The sequence below is a fragment of the Xenopus tropicalis genome, chromosome 3, assembly GCF_000004195.4.
Source record: "Xenopus tropicalis strain Nigerian chromosome 3, UCB_Xtro_10.0, whole genome shotgun sequence".
NCBI classification, from domain to species: domain Eukaryota; kingdom Metazoa; phylum Chordata; class Amphibia; order Anura; family Pipidae; genus Xenopus; species Xenopus tropicalis.
This window is the reverse complement of record NC_030679.2, coordinates 120,974,913-120,990,628: the sequence shown is the minus strand read 5'-3', so window position 1 is coordinate 120,990,628 and position 15,716 is coordinate 120,974,913. Positions and strand designations below refer to the sequence as shown.

At 40.6% G+C, this 15,716-nt stretch overlaps 1 non-coding gene across 1 annotated transcript; it reads left to right on the top strand.

Annotated features, from left to right (window-relative positions):
- The first annotated feature begins 10,828 nt into the window (after positions 1-10,828).
- On the top strand, positions 10,829-11,014 carry LOC116409873. The gene has a single exon (XR_004222128.1). It is a non-coding gene; the product is annotated as a U2 spliceosomal RNA (small nuclear RNA).
- The last annotated feature ends 4,702 nt before the right edge of the window (positions 11,015-15,716 follow it).

Sequence of the window (15,716 nt, the reverse complement as noted above, 5' to 3'; positions counted from 1 at the left end):
CATAATGGCTCCCGTTGGGCACACAGACATTCCATCTGTGGTCTTGAGTATTGCTAGAAGAACTAAATTGTTCCCTCATAAGTGTTACAACTCACGCCATGGTGTGTTTAAATGTATTTAGTGTTGATATATAATGTGCTGTGGAAGATGGAAAATGTAAACAGACCATGTTTTGAAAACCATTTCTTGTCAGTGGTGGCTTCCAACCAATCTAATGGATTTCTGACTGCTGGCATTACTTGCCCAAGCAAGTAAGTGCTGTAAAAGTGCAATTTAGCCACAAAGCAAGGTAAAAGCTGCCTTTACCATTAAAGGTAGCATTTTTAAGAATGAAGTAAATCTGGCGATTCCCAGAAATTTAAGGTGTTGGGATAATTGGGCTGATCTGATCTTTTGGCCTTTGGGCAGCCAGTTGCTTTGCCCAATAAACTTCTTGCTTCATCTAGAGTCACTGAGTTGGCAGCCAATGTAGGTTTAAATGTTTGGTGGGGTGTCAGTATGTTTGGCACCCATGTGGACTGGACAGGTGCACAACTTCCATAAAAATCTCAGGACATTTTCTTCTAGGGTGTTGCAATGTTTTATCAATATCCCGCCTATGCGCCTCACTGTGCAGTTCCCATATTGGAATCCTTTATTGTTTTACCCTTCCTTTCTCCCCCATTAAAACAATATTATAACAGTTATAACATATTCTCCCCATTAAAACAATATTATAACAGTATTATAATTGGAACTTGCATAAATTAATAAATACTTTATTATTTCAATTACAACATCCACTGAATAAATGTATCTTCTAGAAGCCAATGGCAGGAACAAATAACATGTGCTGTCAGGATTCTCAAATGCCCTCAAGTAATTAGTTTGAAGGGTCTCATTTAAAACACATTAAAATGTAAGGATTGCTGGAAGGAAAATGAGGGAAACCATTCGAGGCTCAGATTTAGCAGTAATCTTATCACAGAGATAACATTGGCCGGATCTTTGTATAGGGGATCAAAGGAAGTTTGATAGATAAATCTATTACAAGACATTTACTCTTCTTTTGCTTTCTTAATTAGAGTCTCTTCCATTGGCTGGTGATGCATGTGTGCACACACTGGGAAATAACCCTTAGCGCTTGCCCTTTCCATGATGGCCTCCCACTTCATTTTGTCTCTGAACATTACCACAGGCGCTACCGGGAGGATATTCCTTTGCCGGATTACTTTGAGCAATTGATATCCCTGTTTGAAGAACCTTTCCTTTATGCACAAAGCAGTGCCTGGTTAGAATGAAATGTTTTGATGTGAAACCTGTTTTCTTTGGCAGCTCTGACTCCGCGCGCTCTGAGACTAACGGGACCACTGACGAAGCTCGGTGCCAATGCTTGAATGGTGTTGTGAGAAAAACACGCATGCAAAAAATTCCCAGACGGGTCTGTAATATTAGCAATGGGCAATTAAAATATACGCTAATGCTAAGCTAAACGTTTGCTGTATATATGTAAAGCTAATACTAGTTGAAGTTTCAACAGCCAATTAGCATTTAAAAACAATGAGACACATTCATTGTGTGAACAAAAGTGATTTTCTGCTACATTTTTGCAGATTTATTCTTGTATTACTCAAATTTTGTGGAAATTAAAAGGCATGTTCTAAAACTTTAGTGTAATATAATGGCACTTATTTTAAGCAGCTCTTCAATTGGTCTTCATGATTTATTTCCTGTGGTTTTAGAATTTTGAGCATTCCTATTCCAGACTGCAAGCTAAGAAATATATAGATTCGGAGAGTTATTCTAATCTTTAAAGCAGGGATCCCCAACCTTCTTACTTGTGAGGCACAGTCAAATTTAGAAAGACTTGGGGAGCAACACAAACATCATAAAAAATTATGGGGTGCCAAATAAGGGCTGTGATTGGTTAGTAGCCTCTATGCATAATCTCAGCTTATCTTGTTTTTATGCAACCAAAACTTGCCCCCAAGTCAGAAATTAAAAAAAAAAACACCTGCTTTGGCGACACATCCAAGAGGTTGTTGAGCAACATTTTGCTCATGAACCACTGGTTGGGGGTTACTGCTTTAAAGCGATTCTGTTACAAGAAAACGTGTTTTTTAAACAAAATGCATCAGTTATTAGAGCTTCTGCAGAATCCTCCATTGAAATTGATTTTTTTCTATTTAATTTTAAAATATGATGTGGGGCTAGCCATATTCTTAGTTTCCCAGGTACCTTCAGCCATGTGACTTGTGCTCTGATAAACTTCATTAACTCTTTACTGCTGCAAGTTATCACACCCCTCCTGATTGTGGCCCAAGCAGCCAATCATCAAAATAATGGGCAGGTAACAAGATAACAGCTACCTGACGGCTACATTGCTTAACATGCTCCTATGAAAGCACAGGATCAGGCACAATGCAATGAAATGGTAGAATAAGTTATTTGCAATGTACACAGTGCAATTTAGTAATAAAAACTACACCATAAATATCATGACAGAATCCCTTTAATTTCTTTTTTTTTCTTTTTTTGCGGCCTCTCCTATTAATCTTCCATTCTGGCCGATTTGTTTTTATACTTCTGTGTTAGGTAATGCCTATCTTGAAACTATTTCTTTTTCTTTTCTAAAAAACCCCATTGATTAATGTATTTGCCCTTCCCCTTTCTTCCAGTTTTCATAAAATATGCCAGAGACAAATTAGTGGCTAAATGGAGGCTGGAGCCAGCCAGCGCCGATTCATACACAACCGTTCCAGGTGCTAGCGTGGGTTGGCTGTACAGCCACCAGAAAAATGGAATGGATACATTTTAATTACAATGTGACGTTCACACAAAAGGAAATTGTTGTTGAATTTCATTTTTTAATTATTTGACAAAGTAAACACTTTAAAATCTGGGCAACAGTTCAGAGGCGAACAATCATTGTTTATTTGGCAATGGAAACCCTCTGGGAACACGCTTGTCTCAATTTTTACTTTTGTACTTATTTTTGTTTTTCACTTTTAGATGTTTTTCTTCTATGCTGTCGAGTTTGGCAACACAACTAAAAGTAATGCACCGCAACAACATTCACGGGTACATATGGTTGCACTGTTCTGCCAAAGGCTTTGCTTGTTTGACTTTGTAGTTTTCTGATTTTTAGTTATTTTGTGATTGTTGGTACTGGACACTGAAATCAAATCAATAAGGCAGCGGGCTCTTTGTATAGTACAATACACAGCAGGTCAACTCTCCTGTCTCATCAATATATTCTAGTATGTATACAGTATAAGATATGGAATCTATTGCAACTGAATCTTTTCAGTAATTTATATTTTCAATAACCTACTAACACTAATTAGATACAGACAGATAAAGTAATCTAGGTACAGCATCTAAATGGAGCTTCTATCAGCTTATGTGTCAAGCATTGTGTGTAGGAGAGTATAGTTTTTGCCTTTTCCTACTGTTATCAGCTCCTATGCAGTCAGGGACAGATTTACCAATTGGCCGCCCAGAGGCCGCCCCCGCTCGCACGCCCCCCCCGCAGTGCGCATGCGTGTGCGAACAAGGGGAGGCGGGGTTTACGCGCGCATGCGCGAACAGTGTGGGGCGGGGGTGCGCACGCATACGCATGCGCTGTAGGCCAAACATGCATACGGAGCAGTGGGGAGAAGTCCCCATTGCTCCGTACGGGGACAAAACTTTTACAATTTTGGTCCGGCGGGGCGTCATGCCGCCCCCAGGTTTCTGCCGCCCTAGGCCCGGCCCTTTGTGGCCTCTCCACAAATCCGGGCCTGTATGCAGTTAATGTTGTTAGAACTATCAGTGCATGATTGGGTAGGAGGTGGTATATTCCATCTGGGCATAGACCTCCCTAATGGGACGCAGGATAGTTCCCACTGGTGCAAGGATGTTAGATGGTTTCTCCCAAATGGTATAGGTGGGGGGATAGTGTTCTGTTGGACACTTCTCATGGTGGAATGTGCAAAGATCACGAATAAGGGAAGGTATCCCTGCCAAAAGAAGGAACCAGAAAACAAGTGTTAGCTATTGGGCAGGATCGATTGTGTATTAGTTGCTCTAAAGCAAAAGTTAGTCAGTGTTATTTAGTAGAGAAATTTGAATCACAAATGAGCTTCAGTACCCATGTTGTGTTACACCACAGCAGTGTTCTCCAACCAGTGGCTCAGGAGCAATATGTTGCTCCCCAACCCCTTGGATGTTGCTCCCAGTGGCCTCAAAGTAGGTGCTTATTTTTGGTAAGGAGGCAAGTATAATGCCAAACAGAGCCTTCTGTAGGCTGCCAGTCCACATAGGGGCTATTAAGTAGCCAATTATAGCTCTTATTGTCACCCCCAGGAACTTTTTTCATGCTAGTGTTGCTCCCCAACACTTTTTCCATTTAAATGTGTCTCATGGGTATAAAAGGTTGGGGATCCCTGTCCCAGAGTGTAGAGAATCACCTTGGAAGGAATTTAAGCTGTGGCCAGAACCCCAGAGTTAACATTAAAGGGATAATGTAATGTGCACTCCTTCCACCACTGTGTGGTCATAGAGTGAAAGGATTTACTTATACCATAACTACGTCCAGATTCAATGCTGAATCCAGTGGTCAATATTGGAGGTTGTTGTTGAAATAATAGCATGGACAAAAACAGAAATATTGCGAATACACCTAAATAGACCTAATTGTGCCTGGCACTTAAATAGTGATGTCCCTTTAATCTGCTGCCCTTCTTGTCACCTTTCAACGCTTTCAATTACTTTCCTGGAATAGAATAAGGAATTCTGAGAATTAAAGCTATGATTATAATTACTTAAAGGTTGTTTAATGTCAAAGAAATCAGCAAAAGGGAATCTTATATAAGGCCGCCATTTACTAAATATTATTCTTGTTAGGGGAGCTGCAAATAACTTACGTCTACAGCATAAATGGCTCATCATCTTAGCCTAGATTACAGCATTTAATACCCTCAGCCAGCTGACTACCTCTCTAGTTCTGGATTTGCATGGGTCGATTGGAAATATAAAAAAGAGACATCATGAAATTCCACTTGAAGGTCTTTCCTTCTACAACTATAAAAGTCTTTCTTACTGCTTTAAACGTCTACTTTTAGGAGACCCTGCATCTCCTTTTGTATATTTGATTTTTAAAAATTACTTCCAAAGGGCAGGTTGGAAATGGGTCATGGTTGACCAAAGCTGTAGGAATTGGTAATTGCACAGATTAGGCATATATAAACAAAACTCATAAACTCAGTGGGCAAAGTGCAAAATCGGAAGGTTTTAGGCTTAAAGGTCCCCATACACATATCGGTCCCTTAGACCTATTCGGCAGCTAATATGCCCGTGTAGGGGCACTACCAACGGGCCTGACCGACCGATATCTGGCCTGAAATTGGCCAGATATCTATCAGGCAGGTTAAAAAATCAAGTCGGATCGGTGACCGACATCAGCTCGTTGATGCGGCCCCCGGACCGACTTTGCCTATACCTGTCGTTATAATTTGATCGTTTGGCCCCAGGGCCAAACGACCGAATTGGCCTGGATTCTCCCGATATCGTCCACCCGTAGGTGGGGGATATCGGGAGACGATTTTCTCGCTTGGCGACATCGCCAAGGGATCGGATCTGAAGGTGTATGGGCACCTTTAGGCAGTTTATAAAAATATTTTTAATATTATTTTTTAATTTTGACCCTTCTTTGTCTTTCTGAAAAATAACCTTTCACTAGGTAACATAAGTTTAGGGAGCGGATATGATTTCCCCAAAATAAACCCAGGCAAGTAACAAAAACACAAAAACAACAACAAAAACACAGAGAACATAATGGGACCTTAATCATCAAGAACCAAAGAGAGGTAATTGAGCGGAAAGATGAGCGTTAAGATAAATAATAGGAAGAAGCTCCCACACACATGCTATTAAGTGGTGTATGAACGCGGGGAAACATGTTATTGATTCACAGCAAGCAATTATATTGTTTAGAACAAACACACAGCTTGCCTGATTAAAATCACGATTGTTCAATGGAATACAGAGATTTGTTGAAACTGTTGATGTGGAAGTGAGTAGAATGAAAATCTTTGGTGTGTGATTTAAGTAATTAAAAAAGTTATTTTAAAGCTGCAGATAAACCGGCCAGGACACATGACATAGGCATGGATTTGGGTCCTTGGTTAGTCTGTGCCAGAATATGTTGTCCAAACCCAATAGATTTGCTTTAATTTCTTAGACCATAATTAAAGATCAATAAACTGATGTAAAATTTGTAGTAGGTCATCTTCCATCTTGCTGATTAGTCAGCAACTGAAATGATCCATCAGGCTACTGAAATGTGGTCCTATTTGTATGTGTGTGTGTATTATTGTTCCACAAGACTGGCTAATAAGTATCAGCAAGTGTTACACTACAGTGCCCACATTCTGCTCCACAAATCCTTTATTACTGTAATGCAACCATATTAGCTTTGAGAGTCATTACCTTTAAAGATGCACAATTAGATTATCTACTAAGATATTAAACCTTTGGAACAGTACAAGGGCTATAAATACAGGTATATTGTTGTGCTATAGATTAGCAATAAAGCATACTTGTCTGAGCAGTGTAAGATTAGGGTGAATGTGGCAGTATTATAATAAATGTAATAATACATAACTAGGACAATAGAGGCACTGACTGCATTAAAATGCTGAACCATAAAGAAGCTGAATCTCAGTAGAAATATTGCATTCTGTAGGTCAGTACAATATTAATTGTATTCATTTCACATTTTTCAAGCTGCAAAATGCATTGAAGTGCATGTTATTTCTACCATCATTTTTTTATTATAAGATAATTTTATTGCTATAGTTGCATTTGCAATGATGGACACAATCACTGAGCACCACAAACCTTACTCTTTCATATAGTTATGCTCACACCCAGTCCATCAGTCCCACTTCTTGATCGAGCAGACAAAGCCTGGAGCATCCACCACCTCAAAGGTGTAATTCACTGAAAATTATGTAATTCTGACCTGGAAAATTTCCAGCACAATTGCATTAGATTCATCAAAACACTTTGGCATTGTCCACAATTCCTGGTGGCCCAAATTACAATGAAATTATGGGGAAAAAGTTGAATTGTGGGTAAAAGACATTGCAGTTGAAATTGCACTTTGCATACTGCAATTGTATAAGTGACACATTTGGCCTGACAATTAAAAGTAAAGTTGATTTAAAAGAAAATATCTAATAAACTATGAATCATTGGAATGACGATTAATTAATAAAGGAAAGAAAGTTCCTTCAAAAGGCAAGAGACGTAGCTATCCCCATTCTGTCAATATACCATAGTATGATAAATCAAAAAGAAAAAGGGCATCTGCTCCCAAGTGACAATATAATTAGGAATGTACCAAATCTAGGAGTTTGTTAGGGTTATTATTGTTTCTGTAGATGGGGAGATAAGGAAATGCAAAAGCAAAGTATCATCACATGCAATCATTTTTAGGAGTACATTAAGACCAGAATTTGGTTTGAGATTAAGCTGATTCTCAGGTTTTTTTAAAGAATTTGGCAGAATCCAAAGTGTTTATCCAAACTGAATCCAAATGCTGTTATAGGCAAAATATGGAGGGACAGACACAGGCAGCGATCATGTATATTATTACTATAGTTCTCCTGGTCTGAAGTACAGGGTAACACTGGTGGCACAAATCAGGGCATAGAACAAGTTAGACTTTTCTACATTCAGGTATGTGGGCTATACAGACTTTGTCCCCTATGCAGAATTTAACTTTATGCATCATATATGAAAAGCAGATCACAAAAGTGCAAATGTATGTTGCAGATCAAAGAAAACCTTGTGACAGCAATGTATGGACCTCTTAGAGCAGTAATCCCAAACGAGTAGTTTGTGAGCAACATATTGCTCACCACCCCCTTTGATGTTTCTCTCAGTGGTCTCAAAGTAGGAGCACATTTTTACATTTCTGGCTTCGAGACAAGTTTTGGAGGCACAAAGAAACAGTTTTAGTCCAAGCAGAAGCTAGCAGGCCACATGGGGTCACCAAATAGCCAATCACAGTCCTTATTTGGCAACCTTTTCATGCGTGTGTTGCTCACCAACACTTTTTACATCTGACTGTAGCTCATGACTAAAAAAGGTTGGGGATCCATGTTCTAGAGTGTGGACAAAGGGCCCTTTATATTAAAGCATGCTTTTGGGGCAATTAAATTGTAGGGAGTATATGACATAGGCTAACGTTAATGTTGTGTCCTCCTTCATTAACACAACCCCACCAATATCATCCCTTTTTAGTATTCAAACAGACACCTCGTTGGGTTGAAAAGCCTGCAGGCATTTATCAAGAAGTTAACTTCTTGACTACTATAACTATATGCTTCATCATAACATAGCAACAAGATTAAAACCCCTAAGCTTATCAAACCCTGAGGCTAGCCCCCTTCCACTTCATGCCACTCCTCCTTTAACGCTGTCTTCTAGCCAAAGCCAGTAGCCTCAGCCCTTACCCTCTGCCTACTAGCTTTCTTGTAAGCATCTCATCTGGCTGCTACTGCAACTGTTAAGGGAGGAAGGGTGAGGGTTGCTAAGGTACTCTCAGTTCCAATCTCCAGTTAAATTTCATAGCTCACTCCCCCAGCCAACCACATTATCTATAATCCCATGGTACCTAACTCAGCTAGAGGGCCTACCCAGTTCATGGTCATGTCCTCAACCATTCTGGTTCCTGGGTCCCACTTTTCAGAAATCTGCAGAAACTGCCTCTTAGTGGAGAGCTCCCAAGCAGATATCAAGCAAGTCTTATACCTGATTTATGGATATCCCTAAAGAAATTCAGCTTTCAGACCAAACTAAAGAGAGGAATGTCTTGAATCTATTAATCTCAAATATAAAGAAAACAAAAATAATGTACAATGTAAGATGTAAACACAATATTGAACATATTAATTTATGTTAATGTTGAAATATGTTTTTCCCAGCAGGATAAATGAAAAGACTTTATTCTGTTTATAACCTACATACTCAGATAAGTGATCTTTATGTAAAGCACTAGTTATTGTTGCTTTTAAACTCTACAGATGGGGAAAATAATAATTAATAATAATTCACTGTTAAAGGACCAATAAAGGGATAGTGGGTTTTTCTCTTCCAGCGCCTACAAATGCCTTATTATATATGAGATTTTCATTCAATAGAGAGTCATGAATGGCAGGTGTCCCCTATTTTTCTCCCTGGTAAATCATTTAAAACATTGTATTGCAAACAGCTCACCAATTAATTGCTATGTAAATGTGTGCCCTGTTGCCCTTTTTCCATTTTATTGGCTATGGAGCAGCTTTTTATATCAAATATATTTAAACCTCTCAAGCAAGCACTTGTTTTTATTAGTTAGGTAACTACATTAGAGGGCTCATTTTCATTCACAGGTGCAGTTAGCAAAGTGCAACCGTTTATTTTCCCTACAATTTCCCACAGAATAGCAGTGTTATTTCTGTTGCAAGGGGTGCAGAATAAATCTGTCTGGCATATTTTATGGTGTTTTTGGTATGCAAGTGATGCCTGTGTCCGTTTCTTTAGGCGCAAGTGCACTGTGCCTAATAATGCTGGGTGCCAAGGGAACCCTGGAGCTCCCTCCTGGTCAGGAGGTGCCAGTAGCAGGGGTTGAACTGGGCCGCCTGGGCACCGGGAAAAGTCCTGGTTGGCCTGTTGTCCCTCCCCTGATGCACTGAAAGTAAGTGTCGCACTCAGGGGAGGGCGTTGGGTGGGGGCCCCTGCGGGGGGTTAGGGGGGCATGGTGGGGGCCCCTGTGTGGGGTGCAGGGGACACAGTCGGGCACCTTGGGGGGTGTGGGGCCTCTGGGGTGGTAGCCCGGTTGGGCCATGCACCCCCCAGTCCAACCCTGCAGGGTTCTGCTGTGTTGATAGGTGCAGTAGCACTCAATTTAGAAAGGAAGGCTGGAACGACTGAGTGGCACTGAGTGCAACTACACAGAGGTGCAATAAGCACATTTTGGCTATCTTAATAAGGGATTTCAGTGTGGGAACACAACTGATCTTTTGGTTAGAAATGACCCTTTATATTTACTGTGGGGGGCCAAGCTGTTAGACACTCCTCAGTGATTCTAGTTGCTGACCTATTAAACTGGGTTGGGACTCCTCTTCAAAATTGCACCAGCCCAGATTATTTACATATTTGCACCAGCCCAGGGTATTTGTATATTACAAGTGCCACTCCACCATTTTCTTTTGTGTCCCAGGCATCACCTGCAGTGCCCGGGGTAAGTGTATGAACAGCACAGAGCTCCTTCACCATTTCTGTAATGCACGGTGAGCCTGGAGATTGCTGGGACATGGGTTGCTTGCATGTAGGAGATAGGTAAGAGGTAAGGTGTCTAAAATCACTGCGGTTGCCTAACAACTGATTCTGCTTTCCCTCTTTAAATGCAAAAGCCTTTTTATTTCTGGCATTATTTTAGCAAGTGAGGAAACACAGGGTTATGGGAGATAGTGCTTACAAGTTGATCCAGGGACTGGTCAGATTGCCATCTTGGAGTCAGGAAGGAACTTTTTTCCCCCTCCAAGGGGGGGTATTTCTCACCTTCCCCTGGATCAACTAGCAGTTCAGCAGATTTCACTTAGAAAACAAAGGTTGAACTTGATGGTCTTAAAACATTTTTAACCTCATTTGGTATCTTTCAGTTGCACCCTGACAACTCCCAGTTATGCCTATGCACACCACTGATCTCTCCATGCTTCCCCCACTTTTCCATTAAGGCCTTACCCTTTTGTGTTTGCAGAAGGGGACTGCCCTGCACAATGTAGGATCATTGGGAAATATGGTATCTGTCCCTTCGATCGCTTCTCTGCCTTTTGGCTAAGATCAAGTGTAGTATCAAAATGAGAAACACTTGGTCCTCTGGCCTTAAGGTTGCCAAGCAGAAGCTTGATGAAAGCGGAGGAGCTGTGTTCCTATAAGGGAGGGCTGCTGGCTTATTTTTAGTTGGGGGCTTTGCACATGCTCCTCCTGCCTAATCATGCTTCATTTCCTTTGCCCCAGCCATTAGGTGGGCAGGAAGTATTTTTCTTTTTTCTTTCCAGCCGCCATCTGGAGCCTTACCAAGGCAATTAATGGGATTGCACCCACACACTTCAGCACCTATTTTGTGTTTGATTTGTGCACCCTGGATGGGTGTCATAGTCCTCTGGGCTTGACCCTAGGCCAAGACCTGGTGGCTCTCACCCTAGCTTAGATGAAGGTAGATCTGCCTGCACATGCTCTTCATTGGCGAAAGCCTTGGACACATGAGCATCGGAGCCCATGCCTCGTAGGACTCACACACGATGATTCAATATCATCTGTCCCTTTGGACCATGGGCTAATTAGTTATATACATACAGGATCAGCCAATGTATACATGCCTTTACACAAAATATGTTTATTAATGGTCAGCACCAACATCTGGTATGTGACCTAACACACACACACGCTTGCACATTTCAGGACTGCAACTTTTATTTGCACAGATGGGACAATTGCACATTTGCACTTTTCGCACACTGCGAACTTGAACTGCAAACTTGCACATTATCATGCCAATAATTGGCCACGGTTCCTCATTGCACTACATACATTTCAATTATATTTCATTTTACTATGTATACCGTATTTTTCGCTGTATAAGACGCACTTTTTATTCCCCAAAACTGGGGGGGGAAAGTTGGTGCGTCTTATATGACAAACTAGACCAGGGCTGCCATCAGGGGGGCACAGGGGGTATGAACATCCCGGGCCCGGGGGTTTTTAGCTTTAAAGGGGGCCCGGCCGCGCTAGAGTTTCCTTAGCTCTGGCCCCCATTAATCAAGCCCGGGCCCAATCTTTAGTTGCGTCTTCCTCTATGTGCCGCGGCTCTCTGCTACATCCTCGCTTTTATAAGGTTGCGCCCGTGCGTACTGACATCACACGCAAAGGGCACAACCTTATAAAACCACAGAAGCAGCTGGGAGCCACGGCACAGAGAGGAAGACATCACAGGAGCCGGAGGCCGCTGGGGCGAGGTTAGGGGGGAAATGGAAGGTGCTTGGGGGCCCTGGGGGAAGCTGAAGAATGCTGGGGGTGCCGTGGGGGAGCTGGAGGATGCTTGGAGGCCCTGGGGGATGCTGAAGGATACTTGGGGGGGCCCTGGGGTAAGCTGAAGGATACTTGGGGGGGCCCTGGGGGAAGCTGAAGGATGCTTGGGGGGGGCCTGGGGGAAGCTGAAGGATACTTGGGGGGGCCCTGGGGGAAGCTGAAGGATACTTGGGGGGGCCCTGGGGGAAGCTGAAGGATACTTGGGGGGGGCCTGGGGGAAGCTGAAGGATACTTGGGGGGGCCCTGGGGGAAGCTGAAGGATACTTGGGGGGGCCCTGGGGGAAGCTGAAGGATACTTGGGGGGGCCCTGGGGGAAGCTGAAGGATGCTTGGGGGGGCCCTGGGGGAATCCTCATTATGTGCGAGCCCACAGACAATTAACTTTATACAGTTGATATAAAATATTTTACTACAGTATTTGGTTCAGAATCTTTTTTTTCTAGATTTTCCTCCTTTAAAATTGGGTGCGTCTTATATTCCGGAGCGTCTTATAGGGTGAAAAATAGGGTATTTTCTTTTTTTTTTAAATTTATATTCTTAACTTCTTTATATTTCTATATTCTATTTTTTTCTTTTTTTTGTAATTGAGGTCAATAGTAGTTGTTTAAGCATTTCACTGCATATCATAATGTGTATGACTGTGTATGTGACGAATACAATTTGAATTTATTTTGTATAGTATTCCCTTAAATTGCATGTGCATCTGTTAAAGCAGTGAGTCTTGTTGACTTCTAAAAATTGTCATATCAAATAAGATTTAATTGCAGTTTATAATGAAAAACAATAAGGGAATAACTACAACTCTTGCTTTATAGAAAAGCTAATTGTACACTTCTAAAAGCATCATTACAGAACATTGACTGTGGTTAAATGTTGATATCAAAATATCAGTGGGAAAAAAATAGATTCTTTCCAAAATGCTCTGAATGAAATATATCCATAATCCTGGCAGAGAGTAAATCCTATAGAAGATGGGAAGGGGGTTGCTGGTTACATCATACTTATTTATATAATCGGCATTAGAGCTTTAAAAACTCATTTTCATATAAAATAAAGAGAAAACCAAGCATTTCTGTAAACTGACAACATTCAAAAAGATGTCCTTGTATATAAGTGGATAGCAAGTCCAGAATATAAAGAGTTCCTTGATGAACACTCTCCAGCTCTCATATGGGCAAATTTGGACAATAATGAGCTTATTTATCAATTTTCAAGTTTGTTTTTCTAAATTGAATAAACTTGGATATGAAATGGTCGCTGATCTATCAATAAGGAAATTTTTCGAGTTTACAAGCTCTAAAAACTGAGTTTTAAAAAATGCCTCGACTTTACCAATGGCAGCTCCCATTGACTTCTGTAGAAACTCTCAAGCATTTACATTACAAATTTTTACATTCGAGTTTTCGTGTTTTTTGCACTTAAATATCAGACATTCGAGTTTTTGAACCAAACTTAACATAACTTTACATAACCATAACATAAGTCGAGAAAAAAAAACAAACAAACTCCACTATTGATAAATCACCCCCTGACTGTTGTAACCAATCTCCTCTTCTCACTCCTACAAGAGATCTCAAACAGTTCATAGCACAATATTTAACACCTCAGCTTCCCTGCTTTTCAGTACTTTACTTACTTTTACTTTTACTTAACTTACTTTATAAGCAAGTCTAGAGAACCCATAGAAAGAATTGCACCTTGTATTCAGTTACCCCTGAGCATTATTCTTCATCCACAGCACAGGGGGTCATATGATGTAGCCGCTCTGGTCCACACCCTAAAGTGCAATTCTGAATTTTTCATTCAATTGGACTGTAATAAAATCCCCAGCACCTGATCTGGGAACTAGCACTTATATTGTAATGTCACCCACTGTGACCTACAGCACTTACCGTATATACTCGAGTATAAGCTGATCCGAATATAAGCCGAGGTACCTAATTTTACCTAAGAAAACTGGAAAAACGTATTGACTCGAGTATAAGCCTAGGGTGGGAAATGCAGCAGTACTGCTAAGTTTCAATAATCAAAATAAATACCAATAAAATTACATTAATTGAGGCATCAGTGGGGTATATGTTTCTAAATATTTATTTCAAAGAAAAACAGTTAACTAGCTCTGTAAGCGGAGAACAATGAGTACTACCCCACGCTCATTGCACATTGGCAAACTGGCAGCAGACCCGGTCCCGGAGGAGATGTAAGGGGAAATAAGTATTGCTAGTGGGAGCCTAGGCCAGGGCACTGGAGGGTCTGGTTGCAGGTGGTCTAATTTGCACACAAAGGACAGAGGGTGCTAGTCTGGAGGGACCCATGGCACCCGACTCGAGTATAAGCCGAGGGTAACTTTTTGAGCACATTTTGGGTGCTGAAAAACTAGGCTTATACTCGAGTATATACAGTATATTTGCCTATTTGTGTCTGTAAGTTACCCTCCCATATAGATTGTAAGCTCTACGGGCAGGGACCTCCATCCTCTTTACTCTTATCTTATTGAAACTGTATCTTGTATTTGTGTTTATTGTAATACTCTGTATTTATTGTAATACTTTGTATTTATCTATTATTATGTTAATACCCCCTGTTTGTATTAATGTATTCTACTGTACAGCACTGCGTACATAAGTAGTGTTTTGTAAATAAAGATATACATACATACATTCTGTTCTGTACAGTTACACCACAAACTCAGTTTTTGCAAAGATAGTGAGATCAAGAAAATAAATCTCCTGCTGACTATATTGACAATTGTCTATATAGTGTTTCCATATCAGCAACAACTAAATTATTAATATACATGCTCCCATAGACCCATAAATAAATTGGCATACCTAGGAGCCATTGTACTGCCCATAGCTGTCTCCTTAAGTTGTGATTATTATAATTATTTTGATATTGTGGTACTACATATCATTAGAGAAACGGTAAATCTGTAAATAGTTTAGGAGTGCAGTTTCCTCATCATTTTTTTCAAAGTATAATAGGACTATGGGCCTGATTCACTAAAGGGCGATAAAACGTGCGCAATTTTTATTGTGCGCTAAAATTTTTACCGCGTCTTAATTTTGGCGATTTTTCGCACGATTCACTATAAGCATACTCGCGCTTTTTTACGCGCGATATTGCATGCGTTATTTAACTCGCGAAAAGACTATTTCAATGCGGTATTTGCCAGTACATGCGCTAAATTACGCGAATAATCGCCGCATATGAATGGTAGCATAGAAATAGTGTATAAAAATTGTTGCCGCATATAAATGATGTATATAAATATTAGCCACATATAAATGGTATCATATAAATAGTAGATGCTTATAAATAGTAGCCACTAGTAATGAGCAAATGTGTTCTGGTTATCTTTAGTGAAAAATTAGCAAATCTTTCGAAAGATCCACGAAACGGCAAAAAATGAATTTTTGCAAATTTTTTCATGCGTTTTGCCATTGGCGGATTGTTTTGAGAAACGCATGAAAAAATCCGCCGCGAAAAAAATTCAACGCACGTCCAAAAATTTGCTGCGAATCCATGCCTGGCGAAACATTTCATCACTTGTAGCCAAATAGAAATAGTCGCGCAAATGAACGCACACCATGTTAGCCATACACGCCAATACTT